The sequence below is a fragment of the Lolium rigidum genome, chromosome 7 (genome assembly GCF_022539505.1).
Source record: "Lolium rigidum isolate FL_2022 chromosome 7, APGP_CSIRO_Lrig_0.1, whole genome shotgun sequence".
Taxonomy (NCBI): Eukaryota; Viridiplantae; Streptophyta; class Magnoliopsida; order Poales; family Poaceae; genus Lolium; species Lolium rigidum.
In genome coordinates this window covers 70,822,998-70,841,375 of record NC_061514.1, presented here as the reverse complement: position 1 = coordinate 70,841,375, position 18,378 = coordinate 70,822,998, and the positions used below count along the sequence as shown (strand labels likewise).

Sequence of the window (18,378 nt, the reverse complement as noted above, 5' to 3'; positions counted from 1 at the left end):
TACCAATAGTGCTTGCACCTTGTCTCAATTAGCTTGGATTTACATGGATTATCATTGCATAACATACGTTTCAACCAAGTGTCACAAAGGGGTACCTCTATGCCGCCTGTACAAAGGTCTAAGGAGAAAGATCACATTTGATTTCTCGTTTTTGATTATTCTCAACTTAGACATCCATACCGGGACAACATAGACAACAGGTAATGGACTCCTCTTTAATGCATAAGCATTCAACAACAGATAATTGTTATCACCAGGATTTGACCGAGTCAGAGGTGGGCCGCGATCAAGATGGGCGTGAAGAAATATATATAGAAGAAATACGTGAGTCGGCCTTTTATACCAAGTTGGGCTTGTTTGCCCATGTATCTGTAACATATTAGATCGCATCTTAGTTTAGAAGTTAGAATCTTACTCGTGCACGGTTTGGTGCACGCCCCACATTAGAAAGTCCGCTGGACTATAAATATGTACCTAGGGTTTATGGAATAAATAACAACCAACGTTCAACCACAAACAAATCTCGGCGCATCGCCAACTCCTTCGTCTCGAGGGTTTCTACCGGTAAGCACCATGCTGCCTAGATCGCATCTTGCGATCTAGGCAGCGTAATGCCTATCACGTTGTTCATGCGTTGCTCGTACTGAAGCCTTTTTGATGGCGAGCAACGTAGTTATCTTAGACATGTTAGGGTTAGCATTGTTCTTCATATTACATGCTTTCGTAGTGCAACCCTTGCATGTCTAGCCGCCTTTACACCTATCTCAGGTGTAGGGGCGGCACCCCGCTTGATCATAGTTTAGTAGATCTGATCCGTTACGATTGCTCCTTGTTCTACAAGGATTAGTTTAATATCTTCAATAGTTAGGCCTTACAAAGGGGGGGAGGATCCAGCGGCACGTAGGGTGTCGTTCGTTGGCCCTAAGCGGGATGTTCCGGGGATCAACCTCGTGTTGGTTTTTAGGCCTTGTTTAGGATCGGCTTACGATCACCGTGCGTGGCCGCGAGGCCCAACCTGGAGTAGGACGATCCGATTATGCGGTGAAAACCCTAAATCGTCGTAGATCTCATTAGCTTTACCTTGATCAAGCAGGACCACCATATATTCGGACACCTCGTCCGAATCATGGGTGGATCGGCTCTTTGAGCCGATTCACGGGATAACCTGAGAGCCGATCGAGGCTCGTATTTAACGTTTACGTGTGTGCCCCTGCAGGAAACTAAGCGAGGCATCATCTACACCTTCCCGACCAGGTATAGGTCAGGTGGCACGCCCTTGTGATAAACATCGGCGCGTGCGACCGGGAGGCTTTGCGGGCCGTCGCTCCGAGGGACCGGGGCCAGCCGCAGCCCTAGTTGTTCCCGGCTCTACGGTGTTGCCCGTCTCGCCCGCCGGGGGTTTCCGACGTCAACACATTCGGCACGCCCGGTGGGACCGCCTTCGACATCCACAACATCGCCATCTACATCCGAGATGGCGGAAGACACTCCGGTCACGTACGAGGATCTGCCTCGATGAGCTCAAGAAGAAACATGACGAGATCAAGGCAACCCTTGAAGCCGAACTCATCGGCTCCTTCCACCGAACCCGCTCCCATGGCGTCAGGTGGAAGGGTTTCACACCTGAAGGCGCACTCGATGGAGTGGACCTTTCCGCCCCGTCGGAAGAACGCACCAGGTCGCTGCGGCAGGAAATCAACTACATGGTGGCTCATTCGCCGCACCGCCACTGCGAGAGCCTGGTGAACACCTTGGAGCGTGTCGCTCTGCGCGTCGTCAAGGAAATCATGAGCCACCGGTATTCTCCATCGGGACCAGCTCTGGGGACTTTCAAGGGAGAGATGCCACTCCAGCCCCAGCCGGTCGCATGGGCAGCACCGGAACTGCCGAACTCATCGGCATACGTCGTCTACAAGATTGGTGGTGATCCTAGTGACTACCAATTCCTACCTGAGGCACCCAAGGAGATCCTGCCCGGATACGCGTGCGCATACGTACCGGACTGCAACGCCTGGGCACTCTCGAACCAGGCTGCAATATCAGGGGCCTCCGGAACGGCGGGAGGAACGTCGGGAGCCGATCTCGAGAAGCAGTCGTGGCTGGCTAAGTACGCCGCCCCGACAAACCTCCAAAGCCCAGCTCCTGCAGTTGGCTTAGAACCGGAAAAGCAAGCATGGCTGGTTAAGTATGCCACCCCGGCGAATCTTCAGGGTTCGACACCTTCAGCCATCACGAGCGGATCAGATTTGTGCAATTCTGAAAGATCAGTTCGGTATGATGCCGAAAAGGAAGGCGTTCGGCTACACCAAGCCGTACCCCAACAGCTACGAACTGATCCCGCTGCCACCCAAATATCGGCTCCCGGACTTCACGAAGTTTAGTGGATCAGATGGGTCCAGCTCCATCGAGCATGTGAGCCGATATTTGGCACAGCTGGGCACGATCTCCGCGTCGGACGAGTTGCGCGTGAGGTTCTTCGCACGAGTCCCTCACAGGATCGGCTTTCGGGTGGTACACATCGCTACCACCGAACTCCATCCAGACTTGGAAGCGGTTGGAAGAGCGGTTCCATGAGCAGTATCACTCGAAGCTTCCGATGTTGGCATTGCCGATCTAGCACAAGTACGACGAAGCGCGGGAGACAGGTGGCGGAATACGTCCGGCAGCTTCGGGACCATTAGGAACCGATGCTTTTCGGCTCATATAAGTGAAAAAGAAGCGATCGAGTTGGCGGTGGTGGGTCTCTCATCATCAATCAAGGACGTGGCCTCCCAAGCGAGACTACCCTTCGTTGGCGCACATGGTGCGAAGCCGTCGGCATATGAACGAGCGCCACCCGGATGTTTACCGGGACAAATTCAAGCGTGCGGTGACCCTGGTTGAGGCGGACGAGGATGAAGGTGCTGCGGGAGATCGGGAGATAGCAGTGGCTGAATGGACTCGAGCGACGGGCCCCGTGACCTGCAAATGGGTGAAGCCACAAGGCCCACCAAAAGGGTTCGACTTCGACGTGACCAAGACGGAGCAGATTTTTGATCTCTTACTCACGGAGAAGCATATATATACAGGTACCCGAAGGCCACAAGTTCCCCACGGTGCAAGAGCTGAACGGAAGGCCATACTGCAAATGGCATAACACGTTCTCCCACACAACCAACGACTGCAGGGTGTGGCGGCAGCAGATCCAAATGGCGATAGAAAACGGACGGTTGATTTTCAACCAATACGCCATGAAGGTCGACACACACCCCTTCCCCGCCGTAAACATGGTGGAGTATGCTTGCCATGGAGGGTGCCAGCCGGGTTTCCTGTGCAATATCAACATGGTAGATCTTGGACACCACGCTGGCAAGGATGGAGATGAGGGCAGCTGCTCTCATAACGAGGATACAGAAGAAGCCGCTCCACGCGATCGGCTCCGCCAATATGGCAAGCGCTACGTAACAGAGGGAGAAGTGAAAAACATAAGATATCAGCGACCTCTCTCTGATCACCTCCGCAACAAGTATGTGAGTCAGTATGACCAACGCCGACAGTTCAGCAATGATGATGAAAGAGATCGTCTGGCTAGAGAAGCCAGAAGACATCGTCGGCATAACCGCGATGAGGAGGAGCACGAGCGTTGTGCCAAGGGAAAGGCAAGGGAGCGAGACGACGAGGACAGGCACTGGCATTGTCCTTTCTTCAGGCACTGCTGGGATTCAGGAATGAGCCGATTGCCAACAATCGGCAATTGCCCGTGAATGCAACCGAAGAAGAAGGAGGCAGCCAACGTGTCCGTGTTCGAGCGCTTAGGACCTCTCCCGCCACAGAGCAAACGAGCTGAGTCCCCTCGGTTGAAAGATCTCGAAGATTCAGAAGACGAGGGAGAAGAAGAAGAAGACAGGTATCACCGGCCAAGGTGGTGCCCTGATGGACTCAGCCGTTCCCAGAAACGCAGGGTTCAACGATTGCGCGGCCTGGAAGAAGCCGAGAGGTTATACTTGCATACATTAAGGAAGGCAAGGCCTGATCTGGCTGCGAAGGTTCAGCGAACCCTGGATGAAGAGGGTCGCCCACGAAAAATGGAGTGGCGCCCCAAGCAAAGGAAAGCCGATGATGAAACATCGGCTGGCACAAACATGGTGCTCGTTCTTCCGACAAAGCTTAGTGCTCCACGAATACACGATGCACTCAAGGTGGGCAACAGTAAGCGCACCAACATGATGAAGTCAGAGGTTGGGTTGGTTTTGTCTACCGGCCTGAACGAGTAGCAAGAGCACATCAATGAGCAAACGTGGCGAGGCTGATCCTTGTGATCGGCCCCAAAAATTTATGAAGGGGCATTACAAAACCTTCACCGAGCAAGCAACGTGCAGGCCGATTCCAGCAATCGGCCAAAAAATTATCCTCACCATCCATTCTGCCTGGGTTCAACATGTTATCCAACAGAGCCGATACCATCAATTCTCTTGACAGAATCGGCTCGGGGGGGCACCCAGGTGGATAAAACACGAGGATATGCAACGGAAGCGTCTCATCCTTTGGTGATGGGTATTGGAATATGGGGGCCGATGCACTAGTCGGCCGTAAAAAATCTCAAAAAATTCGAAAAATTTTGAGCACAGCCGATGCAGCAGACATCGACTTAAGGATATAAAAGCCGATGCATGGCCATCAACTCAAGAGGAATAACTGTTACGATCAGAGATAAGGAAGGAACTGGTCTGATCTGCAAGGCGCAAGAAGTAGATTGAAGAAGCTCGGGGGGCAGTTCACCCTGAAGGTTCTCTGCTTGGGGCTACATCATGAGTTAAAGCTAACGTCGGCACATGTGGCTGATTCGCCTTGATTAAGGCTCGGGGGGCAGCTCGCCCTAAAAGTCTTTGCTCTAGGGAGCCGATTTGGTTGGAATCGGCTAGCCCTACGACACAACTGGTCTGGAGAGTGGTGTTCTGTTACAAAGTCATCAGTTTGAGCATCCAAGACAGTTCCAGGGCTCTTTTAAAGTCGCCCGCTCAAAAGTCAAGTCGCCAGCTTACTACGATCGGCTGTGCCATCGTCATCGGCAGGGCTAGCTAGCTTGGAGGGATGGCTAAATTGGCATGTCTCGCAGATTATCATGAAACTGATGCGTTGCCATCAGTCACTAAGCATGGATTAGGCCAACAATTGACAAACTCAGCATGAAAGAAATCGGCAAAATCAAGTTAAGGGAATTCTTCATTAGTATTGGGATTTCTTACAATGGGGAGTCGATTGCTCAAGGAAGGAAGAACAAAAGAAGGGTCTATTGACCAATCTACTACTGCTAGGCCTATACTATTAGATCCTAGTCTACGGGCCATCACTGCCCTCATCGTCATCCTCAGAACTCTCATCGGTGCTGCTGCCGATGGGGCTCCTCGTCGCTACTCCCGTAGCCCTCCACGGGGGCTTCGTCCCCGTCTTCGTCGTCGCTGCTGTCGTCGTCCCACCACATGCGGAGGCGTTTCGCCGGCGGGTAGCCCTCGAGGGAGTCGTCGTCTTCTTCTCCCTCTTCTTCAGAGGTGGGGCAGCCGTCCCAGGAGAACTGGTCGTCCTCGCTTTTTGACTCCAGTTCCCCGTCGGCGAGGAACTGAAGATCTTCATCCCCGCTGGTCAAGGACTTGTCGTCCTCAGACCAAATGGAAGGAGGCATGGCTCTCCTCGTCCCAGTCTTCTGGGGCACGAATTTCCGGCGGCGTCTCGCGGGAGGAGTCGGACCCGTAGGAAAACTCGGAGGAGGAGGAAGAAGACATGGCGGCACAGAGGGTTTTTGGTGCTAATGCGAGGAGGACGAAGGAGACGCAAGCTGTTTAGAACGGTTAATTAAAGGGGATATGAGAGAGATTCAATGCCACGGCGGTTTCCGAGGAGATGTTGCCCAACGAGGAGAGTTTTGCGGCCACGTGGAAAAGTGGAAGGGGCAAGGCATCATGATGAGGATTCTGCGGCGGTTCGCTACTGCCACGACATGACCCGACGAAAGAAAGCGTAATGATTTTGGAAATGTCATTTCCAAAACCGGGGGGCATGTGTTATCACCGAGATTTGACCGAGTCGGAGGTGGGCCGCGATCAAGATGGGCGTGAAGAAATATATATAGAAGAAATACGTGAGTCGGCCTTTTATACCAAGTTGGGCTTGTTTGCCCATGTATACGTAACATATTAGATCGCATCTTAGTTTAGAAGTTAGAATCTTACTCGTGCACGGTTTGGTGCACGCCCCACATTAGAAAGTCCGCTTGGACTATAAATATGTACCTAGGGTTTATGGAATAAACAACAACCAACGTTCAACCACAAACAAATCTCGGCGCATCGCCAACTCCTTCGTCTCGAGGGTTTCTACCGGTAAGCACCATGCTGCCTAGATCGCATCTTGCGATCTAGGCAGCGTAATGCCTATCACGTTGTTCATGCGTTGCTCGTACTGAAGCCTTTTTGATGGCGAGCAACGTAGTTATCTTAGACATGTTAGGGTTAGCATTGTTCTTCATATTACATGCTTCCGTAGTGCAACCCTTGCATGTCTAGCCGCCCTTACACCTATCTCGGGTGTAGGGGCGGCACCCCGCTTGATCATAGTTTAGTAGATCTGATCCGTTACGATTGCTCCTTGTTCTACAAGGATTAGTTTAATATCCGCAATAGTTAGGCCTTACAAAGGGGGAGGATCCAGCGGCACGTAGGGTGTCGTTCGTTGGCCCTAAGCGAGGATGTTCCGGGGATCAACCTCGTGTTGGTTTTTAGGCCTTGTTTAGGATCGGCTTACGATCACCGTGCGTGGCCGCGAGGCCCAACCTGGAGTAGGACGATCCGATTATGCGGTGAAAACCCTAAATCGTCGTAGATCTCATTAGCTTTACCTTGATCAAGTAGGACCACCATATATTCGGACACCTCGTCTGAATCATGGGTGGATCGGCTCTTTGAGCCGATTCACGAGATAACCCGAGAGCCGATCGAGGCTCGTATTTAACGTTTACGTGTGTGCCTCGCAGGAAACTAAGCGAGGCATCATCTACACCTTCCCGACCAGGTATAGGTCGGGTGGCACGCCCTTGTGATAAACATCGGCGCGTGCGACCAGGAGGCTTTGCGGGCCGTCGCTCTGAGGGACTGGGGCCAGCCGCAGCCCTAGTTGTTCCCGGCTCTACGGTGTTGCCCGTCTCTGCCCGCCAGGGGGTTTCTGACGTCAACAATAATATTCTCATAAGAGATTGAGGATTGATGTCCAAACTGAAACTTCCACCATGATTCATGGCTTTAGTTAGCGGCCCAATGTTCTTCTCTAACAATATGCATACTCAAACCATTTGATCATGATAAATCACCCTTACTTCTGACAAGACGAACATGCATAGAAACTCACATGATATTCAACAAAGGTGTAATAGTTGGTGGCGTCCCAGAAACATGGTTACCGCTCAACAAGCAACTTATAAGAAATAAGACACATAAGCTACATATTCTTTACCACAATAGTTTTTAAGGCTATTTTCCCATGAACTATATATTGCAAAGACAAAGAATAGAATTTTAAAGGTAGCACTCAAGTAATTTACTTTGGAATGGCAGAGAAATACCATGTAGTAGGTAGGTATGGTGGACACAAATGGCATAGTTTTTGGCTCAAGGATTTGGATGCACGAGAAGTAATCCCTCTCAATACAAGGCTTAGGCTAGCAACGCTGTTTGAAGCAAACTCAAGTATAAACCGGTACAGCAAAATTTACATAAGAACATATTGCAAGAATTATAAGACTCTATGCTGTCTCCTTGTTGTTCAAACACCTCACCAGAAAATATCTAGACTCTAGAGAGACCAATCATGCAAACCAAAATTTAACAAGCTCTATGTAGTTCTTCATTAATAGGTGCAAAGTACATGATGCAAGAACTTAAACATGATCTATATGAGCACAACAATTTCCATGTATCAAATTATTCAAGACATTATACCAATTACCACATGAAGCATTTTCTATTTCCAACCATATAACAATGAACGAAGCAGTTTCAACCTTCGCCATGAACATTAAAAGTAAAGCTAAGAACACATGTGTTCATATGCAATAGCGGAGCGTGTCTCTCTCCCAAACAAGGAATGCTAGGATCCGATTTTATTCAAACAAAAACAAAAACAAAAACAAACAGACGCTCCAAGTAAAGCACATAAGATGTGACGGAATAAAAATATAGTTTCACTAGAGGTGACCTGATAAGTTGTCGATGAAGAAGGGATACCTTGGGCATCCCCAAGCTTAGATGCTTGAGTCTTCTTAAAATATGCAGGGATGAACCACGGGGCATCCCCAAGCTTAGACTTTTCACTCTTCTTGATCATATTGTATCATCCTCCTCTCTTGACCCTTGAAAACTTCCTCCACACCAAACTCAAAACAAACTCATTAGAGGGTTAGTGCATAATCAAAAATTCACATATTCAGAGGTGACATAATCATTCTTAACACTTCTGGACATTTCACAAAGCTACTGAAAGTTAATGGAACAAAGAAATCCATCAAACATAGCAAAACAGGCAATGCGAAATAAAAGGCAGAATCTGTCAAAACAGAACAGTCCGTAAAGAAGAATTTTTCTGGGGCACTTAACTTGCTCAGATGAAAAAGCTCAAATTGAATGAAAGTTGCGTACATATCTGAGGATCACGCACGTAAATTAGCATAATTTTCTGAGTTACCTACAGACGGGGCTGCTAAATTTCGTGATAGCAAGAAATCTGTTTCTGCGCAGTAATCCAAATCTAGTATCAACCCTACTATCAAAGACTTTACTTGGCACAAAAATGCAATAAAATAAAGATAAGGAGAGGTTGCTACAGTAGTAACAACTTCCAAGACTCAAATATAAAACAAAAGTGCAGAAGTAAAATAATGGGTTGTCTCCCATAAGCGCTTTTCTTTAACGCCTTTCAGCTAGGCGCTCAAAGTGTGAATCAAGTATTATCGAGAGATGAAGCATCAACATCATAATTTGTTCTAATAATAGAATCATAAGGTAACTTCATTCTCTTTCTAGGGAAGTGTGCCATACCTTTCTTGAGAGGAAATTGATACTTAATATTACCTTCCTTCATATCAATGATAGCACCAACAGTTCGAAGAAAAGGTCTTCCCAATATAATGGGACAAGATGCATTGCATTCAATATCCAAGACAACAAAATCAATGGGGACAAGGTTATTGTTAACCATAATGCGAACATTATCAATCCGCCCCAAAGGTTTCTTTATAGCATTATCAGCAAGATTAACATCCAAGTAACAATTTTTCAATGGTGGCAAGTCAAGCATATCATAGATTTTCTTAGGCATAACAGAAATACTTGCACCAAGATCACATAAAGCATTACAATCAAAATCATTGACCTTCATATTAATGATGGGCTCCCAACCATCTTCTCACTTCCTAGGAATAGAAGTTTCAAGTTTTAGTTTCTCCTCTCTAGCTTTTATGAGAGCATTTGTAATATGTTTTGTAAAGGTCAAAGTTATAGCACTAGCATTGGGACTTCTAGCAAGTTTTTTTAAGAACTTTATAACTTCAGAGATGTGACAATCATCAAAATCTAAACCATTATGATCTACAGCAATGGGATCATTGTCCCCAATATTTTGAAAAATTTCAGCAGTTTTATCACAAACAGTTTTAGCAATTTCAGCGGTTTCAGGCAATTTTGCACGCTTTGCACTAGGAGTAGAAACATTGCCAACACCAATTATTTTATCAGTGATAGTAGGAGGTTTAGCAACATGTGAAACATCATCATTACTAGTGGTGGTAATAGTCCAAACTTTAGCTACATTATTCTCTTTAGCTAGTTTTTCTTCTCTTTCCCACCTAGCATGCAATTCAGCCATCAATCTAATATTCTCATTAATTCGAACTTGGATGGCGTTTGATGTAGCAAATGACTTAATATCTTTATCTTCATTAGGCATAACTTTCAATTTTAAAAGATCAACATCAGGCAAGACTATCAACCTTAGAAGCAAGAACATCAATTTTATCAAGCTTTCTTCAACAGATTTGTTAAAAGCAGCTTGTGTACTAATAAATTATTTAAGCATGGCTTCAAGACCAGGGGGTATACTCCTATTATTGTTGTAAGAATTCCCATAACCATAACCATTACCATTATTAGAAGGATATGGCCTATAGTTGTTACCAGAATTATTCCTATAAGCATTGTTGTTGAAATTATTATTTTTAATGAAGTTCACATCAACATGCTCTTCTTGATCAACCAATGAAGCTAAAGGAACATTATTAGGATCAACATTAGATCTACCATTCACAAGCATAGACATAATAACATCAATCTTATCACTCAAGGAGGAGGTTTCTTCAACAGAATTTACCTTCTTACCTTGTGGAGCCCTTTTAGTGTGCCATTCAGAGTAATTTATCATCATATCATCAAGAAGCTTTGTTGCCGCTACCAAAGTAATGGACATAAAAGTACCTCCAGTAGCTGAATTCAATAGGTTCCGCGAAGAAAAATTCAGTCCTGCATAAAAGGTTTGGATGATCATCCAAGTAGTCAGTCCATGGGTAGGGCAATTATTTACCAAAGATTTCATTCTCTCCCATGCTTGAGCAACATGTTCATTATCAAATTGCTTAAAATTCATTATGCTACTTCTCAAAGATATAATTTTAGCGGGAGGATAATATCTACCAATGAAAGCATCTTTACATTTAGTCCATGAATCAATACTATTCTTAGGCAAAGATAGCAACCAATCTTTAGCTCTTCCCCTTAAGGAGAAAGGAAAACAATTTCAATTTTATAATGTCACCATCTACATCCTTATACTTTTGCATTTCACAAAGTTCAACAAAATTATTAAGATGGGCAGCAGCATCATCAAAACTAACACCATAAAATTGCTCTCTCATAACAAGATTCGAGTAAAGCGAGGTTTAATTTTAAAAAATTCTGCTTTGTAGTAGCAGGTGGAGCAATAGGTGTGCATAGGAAATCATTATTATTTGTGCTAGTGAAATCACACAACTTAGTGTTCTCATGGGTATTCATTTTAGCAGTAGTAAATAAAGCAAACTAAATAAAGTAAATGCAAGTAACTAATTTTTTGTGTTTTTAATATAGAGAACGCAAACAAGACAGTAAATAAAGTAAATCTAGCAACTAATTTTTTTGTATTTTTAATATAGAAAGCAAACAAAGCAGTAAATAAAATAAAGTAAAGCAAGACAAAAACAAAGTAAAGAGATTGGATGTGGGAGACTCCCCTTGCAGCGTGTCTTGATCTCCCCGGCAACGGCGCCAGAAAAATCCTTGCTGTTGGCGTGGAAGTTGACACACGTCTGTTGGGAACCCCAAGAGGAAGGTGTGATGCGTACGAGCGGCGAGTTTTCCCTCGGTATGAAACCAAGGTTATCGAACCGAGTAGGAGTCAAGGAACACGTGAAGGTTGTTGGTGACGGAGTGTAGTGCGGCGCAACACCGGAGATTCCGGCGCCAACGTGGAACCTGCACAACACAATCACAATACTTTGCCCCAACTTAACGAGTGAGGTTGTCAATCTCACCGGCTTGCTCGTAAACAAAGGATTAAACGTATGGTGTGGAAAATGATGTTTGTTTGCGAGGAACGATGAAAGAACGAGTTTGAAGTAGATTGTATTTCAGATGTAAAAGAATGGACCGGGGTCCACAGTTCACTAGTGGTGTCTCTCCCATAAGATAAATAGCATGTTGGGTGAACAAATTACGGTTGGGCAATTGACAAATAGAGAGGGCATAACAATGCACATACATATCACGATGACTACTATGAGATTTAATCGGGGCATTACGACAAAGTACATAGACCGCTATCCAGCATGCATCTATGCCTAAAAAGTCCACCTTCGAGGTTAGCATCCACACCCCTTCCAGTATTAAGTTGCAAACAACGGACAATTGCATTAAGTATGGTGCGTAATGTAATCAACACAAATATCCTTAGACAAAGCATTGATGTTTTATCCCTAGTGGCAACGAGCACATCCACAACCTTTGAACTTTCTATCACCGTCCCGGATTCAATGGAGGCATGAACCCACTATCGAGCATAAATACTCCCTCTTGGAGTTACAAGTATCAACTTGGCCGAGCCTCTACTAGCAACGGAGAGCATGCAAGAACATAAACAACATATATATGATAGATTGATAATCAACTTGACATAGTATTCCATATTCATCGGATCCCAACAAACACAACATGTAGCATTACAAATAGATGATCTTGATCATGATAGGCAGCTCACAAGATCTAACATGATAGCACAATGAGGAGAAGACAACCATCTAGCTACTGCTATGGACCCATAGTCCAAGGGTGAACTACTCACACATCAATCCGGAGGCGATCATGGTGATGAAGAGTCCTCCGGGAGATGATTTCCCTCTCCGACAGGGTGCCGGAGGCGATCTCCTGAATCCCCCGAGATGGGATTGGCGGCGGCGGCGTCTCTGGAAGGTTTTCCGTATCGTGGCTCTCGGTACTGGGGTTTTCGCGACGAAGGCTATAAGTAGGCGGAAGGGCAGAGTCGGGGGGCTGACGAGGGGCCCACACCCTAGGGTGGCGCGGGCCCCCCTTTGGCCGCGCGGCCCTATGGTGGCGGCGCCTCGTCGCCCCACTTCGTATCCCCTTCGGTCTTCTGGAAGCTCCGTGGAAAAATAAGACCCTGGGCGTTGATTTCGTCCAATTCCGAGAATATTTCCTTTGTAGGATTTCGAAACCAAAAACAGCAGAAAACGACAGAATCGGCTCTTCGGCATCTCGTCAATAGGTTAGTGCCAGAAAATGCATAATAATGACATAAAGTGTGTATAAAACATGTGAGTATCATCATAAAAGTAGCACGGAACATAAGAAATTATAGATACGTTTGAGACGTATCAGTATGTGTGGTGACCGGGCATACCATTGCATGGTGTAGTATGCAAGTCTGATATAACACCAATGAAACACCGTTCCACTAGTATTATATCGCTCAGAGTGGTACAACAGAAACATATGCGGGTCCAAGGCATGTCTATAGAATTACATACATACTCGTTACATAAGATCAGCACAGACCTCCTACTTTACAATGAGGTAAAACCGCAAATAACTCCGGAAGAACGACTCGTAGACTAGTCTTATCACGAACTCTATTGGTAGAGTATCTAACTAGCTACAGAGGCTATGAATAGATTCTAGCTAAATAGGAGCTAAGTTTAGGAAGCTAGTTCCTTTATATTGCTTATCTAGGTTTCTCCTTGTTGGATGTGGTATCTGACTCTTCTGACAGGTTCCTGTCCCTTGAAGTAGTTGTTGACTCCTCGGTCTTCGTGTTGCACTGTAGATCCTCCTTCGGTGCCTCCATATCTAAGCAGGGGATTTAAGAGTGGGATGAGTACGAGCGTACTCAACAAGTTCATTATAGGAAAGAGGTGTTTAATGCACTAGCTACGGCATTAGACCAGAAAGTCCAATACCAATGCAGGTTTTCATAATCATTTCTTCAAGAGATTGCTTTTATTCAGAAGAACTATGTCCGTCAGCCTTCACCGGTTTACTAGAACTTCATGGAGCTCCTTTCCAGCAGCGTTCGCAGTTCCATATCCCGGAACAGGGAGTGACAGGTCACGGTTCTTTACACTCTGCAGAGGTGTGTTGCTTTACCCATAAGAGATCTTAACCTTGGTGCCAACCAAGCTGCAGGCTTGTCCACACTTCCTATGGTGTGAGGCCCGGTATAAGGTCTAGCCAATCATGTTCCTCCGCTACCTCGAACACCCACCCTTTGTTGCATGCCCCGACCCTGGGTCCTCGCCGGTCCCATTATTCCCATAGATTTCAGGGTGGACCACGACCACGATGACAGTCTGGGATCGAACCAAACTCCTTCGCCGGTAGCTGCAACCCATCATAGACCGCAATACCATGGGGACTTAAGGCTTCCCCAGCCTACCGCTTGTTCTTCGAGCGACAAGTGTCTACGGACTATGCCGTGGGGACTTAAGGCTTCCCCAGCCTACCGCTTGCCCTGACAGATACAAGTGTCTACGGTAAAGTGCATCCGTTGATGAACGAGAGGTGGAAACACTTTTGACTACTCCGTCCCACTCCGGATCTTATGGTTAACACGGGTACTACGGCACAAGAATCACTGGCGACATTTGTTGTTTAATCCTAGATGGATATAAGCCCGTGCAATGGAACCTCCACCATATCAACACAATCCAAGGTTCCATTGCCCACCACATAGTCATTTTCATAGTTATGAAAGTAGTGGTTTTGATTTTTATGCAATAGTGATAACCATAATACTTTGCAAGTAATTTGATAGAAATACTCAAATGACATGAGCAAGTGATGAACTTGCCTTTCTTGACTTGCAAGATTATGCGGGCAAGGTCTTCGATACGTAATAACTCCAAATTCTGAAATAGCATCATCGTCCGGTAAAGACGATGTTTAAAAGATTGACAAGGATGCAATAATGCATAAGTATGAGATGCAATCGCTCTAAGCGTGACCTAACCCCGATGATTTAGGATCGAGTGAGTTGTAATGATTGGTTTAGGGTGTGTTGCACTTTTAGAGTGATTCACATACAAGGTTCTTATTCAGGTGTGATTACTTGGTATTATCAACGAGTAGACAATAAAGAATAATAATCAATTGAGCACATAAAGAATGATATTTGGCATAATGTTATCAAGTAAAGAACAAGTGGTCAGCTTTAGTACTAGATGGCATGGTTAAGGATTAATTATCATATACTTCAAAAGAATAACTTTTGAAGAACATGTTCTTTAATAAAGAACAAGTATGATAATTAGGTTGGTGGAGTTCTATAATTTATTATGGTTCCAAGTAGTTTTTGGAGTAAGTGTTAGATGGATCACAACAATGTTGGACTCATCGACACCTAGGGCTTGTAAGGTTAAGATAAGCCTAGGCATCCTAAGCAATTCATTATACATGGTTGTTGTCAAGGTTGGTTTATCTTGCTAATGATAGTCTGGCTAGGGTTTATAGGTCCTTATAAGCGGGGTTGGTGATGATTCCTTATTTTCTTCAAAAGAATAACTTTTGAAGAACATACTTCTTAAATAATAAGAAGTATATCAATTAGGGTTGAGGTTGTCTAGGTTTGCTATTGGATCTACTAAGTAAGGAATGGTTGGTTCCTAAATAGGATGGTTCATAAGCATCTCACACTAGTAGGGTTTAGTGGAACAGGGTTATGTAAAGTAAAATAGTAGGTGTGGTTGATGTTAGGGTTCATCACAATGGTGTGATGCTAAATAGGAATGAATAAGGATGATGGCTTTGGTAATAGGATCTAGGGTTTACACTGGGTTAGCCCTACTTAATTATCTAGGTCTGATGAAGATGAACACATGGGATGCTAATTAGTAGTGATAGGGTTCCCATATTTTATGTGGATTTGAACTAGTATTTAGTTGCTAGATATGAATCTATGTTTACTGGTGAAGTAACATGATCACATGTTACTTAGGTTTAGGTTTGGGAACAATTTAGGGTTCATAAGAAGTAATGGAGCTAGGTTCTAAATGTCATTAGGGTTTTAAGATCCCACATGAATTTATGAACTACTATTTGATGTATAATGGAATTAGGGTTTTCTAATCTACCATATAGTTCTTAAGGTAATAACTTCATTATAAGGTTGAAGTTATTAATCAATTTAAATTAAACACAAAATTTGATTGGGCATTTTTTTTATTTTTGATTAATTAATAATTAAGGCAATTATTAATTAGGGTTTAAATCCTCCTATTAAGGATTTAATAAATTATTAGCAAAGGAAAACTTGTTTTAATAATTTCATAATTTTCTTACTGGTTTTTATTAATTTTGTAAATTTTTACTAATTATTGAATTTTAATTGAATTTAGAATTAAAATTAAAGGTTTAAATAACAAGTATTAAATAATTAAATTTTTATTAAGAATAAAAATTTCATTTTATATTTTTATTGGATAGAGTTTTCTTTTCTAAGAATTTTAATATCTTATATTTATTTTTCTGAGTTATATTGGATTTTATATGATTTTACTAAGTTGCAGTAATTTTCTGGAGTAAATTTAAATGAACAACATTTTTGTTACCGTGGCGGAACCTAACCCAAGTCAATGACCCGTGGGGCCTGGGCCACGTAGGCTGCCACGCGGGCATGGACTAAGTCCAAATCGAGAGCATGCCAGGGTCTCACGGTGGTCGGCAGGATTCCGGCAATCGCCGTCGTTTGCGGGCTCGCGCGGGCAGCAGGCTAAGCGGGCTAGACTCAGGGTGATGTGGTGGTCAGTTTGATGGTGGCGCCGTTGTCTTTGGGTCACTGGAGCTCGCTCGACGGTGAGGTGCGGCGGCGGCAGCTACGGGATGGATGATACGGCGAGACTACGGCGATGAATCGAGCAAGGCGAGACTTCCAGAGGACTCAGGAGGTTACCAGGAACACGATGATGTGGTCGGAGAGGCTCGGGGAGGCTTGGGTCGCCGGAATTCGTAGTTGCCGGTGCCGGAGAACATGCTGTCGTCGGCGTCGATTTCGGGCACGGCGGCTCGATTCCTCCCGTGGGCGTAGCAAGTCGAGGACGGTGATCACGCCGGTGTGTTCGCCTTGGCTTGGAGAGGCTTCTATCGCCGGCGGTAATGGCGACTGGCGGAGCCAGGGTTCCGGTATGGGGAGAATTGAGACGAGAAGGAAGCAAACCGAAACTAGGGTTCGTCGTCAAGCTTTTATAGGGCGTTGGAGCACGCCTCGTCACGCCGTCGAGGAAGGAGAGGCCGCCAGCGAGAGAGGAGAAGAGGATCACGGCGTGTGATGGCGTGTATTTCACACGTTCGTTGGGCAACCCCAAGAGGAAGGTATGATGCGCACAGCAGCAAGTTTTCCGTCAGAAAGAAACCAAGGTTTATCGAACCAGGAGGAGCCAAGAAGCACGTTGAAGGTTGATGGCGGCGGGATGTAGTGCGGCGCAACACCGTAGATTCCGGCGCCAACGTGGAACCCGCACAACACAACCAAAGTACTTTGCCCCAACGAAACGGTGAGGTTGTCAATCTCACCGGCTTGCTGTAACAAAGGATTAACCGTATTGTGTGGAAGATGATTGTTTGCGGAGAAAATAGTAAGAAGAAGTATTGCAGCAGATTTGTATTTCAGCATTAAAGAATGGACCGGGGTCCACAGCTCACTAGAGGTGTCTCTCCCATAAGATAAAAGCATGTTGGGTGAACAAATTACAAGTCGGGCAATTGACAAATAGAGAGGGCATAACAATGCACATACATGACATGATAAGTATAGTGAGATTTAATTGGGCATTACGACAAAGTACATAGACCGCCATCCAACCGCATCTATGCCTAAAAAGTCCACCTTCAGTGTTATCATCCGAACCCCTCCAAGTATTAAGTTGCAAAGCAACGTGACAATTGCATTAAGTATGGTGCGTAATGTAATCAACAACTACATCCTCTGACATAGCGCCAATGTTTTATCCCTAGTGGCAACAAGACAACACAACCTTAGAACTTTCCGTCACCGTCCGTGTGTCAATGGGCATGAACCCACTATCGAGCATAAATACTCCCTCTTGGAGTTAAAAGTAAAAACTTGGCCGCAGCCTCTACTAGTAACGGAGAGCATGCAAGATCATAAACAACACATATGTAATAACTTGATAATTAACATGACATGGTATTCTCTATCCATCGGATCCCGACAAACACAACATAGAGTATTACAGATAGATGATCTTGATCATGTTAGGCAGCTCACAAGATCCAACAATGAAGCACAATGAGGAGAAGACAACCATCTAGCTACTGCTATGGACCCATAGTCCAGGGGTGAACTACTCACTCATCACTCCGGAGGCGACCATGGCGGTGTAGAGTCCTCCGGGAGATGAATCCCCTCTCCGGCAGGTGCCGGAGGAGATCTCCGTAATCCCCCGAGATGGGATCGGCGGCGGCGTCTCGCAAGGTTTTCCGTATCGTGGTTTTTCGCATCGTGGGTTTCGCGACGGAGGCTTTAAGTAGGCGGAAGGGCAGCAGTCGGGGCCCGACGAGGGGCCCACACCACGGGCGGCGCGGGCCCCCTTGGCCGCGCCGCCATGTGGTCTGGCCACCTCGTGGCCCCACTTCGTATGTTCTTCGGTCTTCCGGAAGCTCCGTGGAAAAATAGGCCCCCGGGTCTTCGTTTCGTCCAATTCCGAGAATATTTCGTTACTAGGATTTCTGAAACCAAAAACAGCAGAAAACGTGAACCGGCACTTCGGCATCTTGTTAATAGGTTAGTTCCGAAAATGCA

The 18,378-nt window shown here is 45.5% G+C and overlaps 1 protein-coding gene across 1 annotated transcript in view; it reads right to left on the bottom strand.

Annotated features, from left to right (window-relative positions):
• Positions 1-18,378, bottom strand: part of LOC124671510 (disease resistance protein RPM1-like) — a 55,675-nt gene that overhangs the window by 34,805 nt on the left and 2,492 nt on the right. The window lies entirely within an intron of this gene.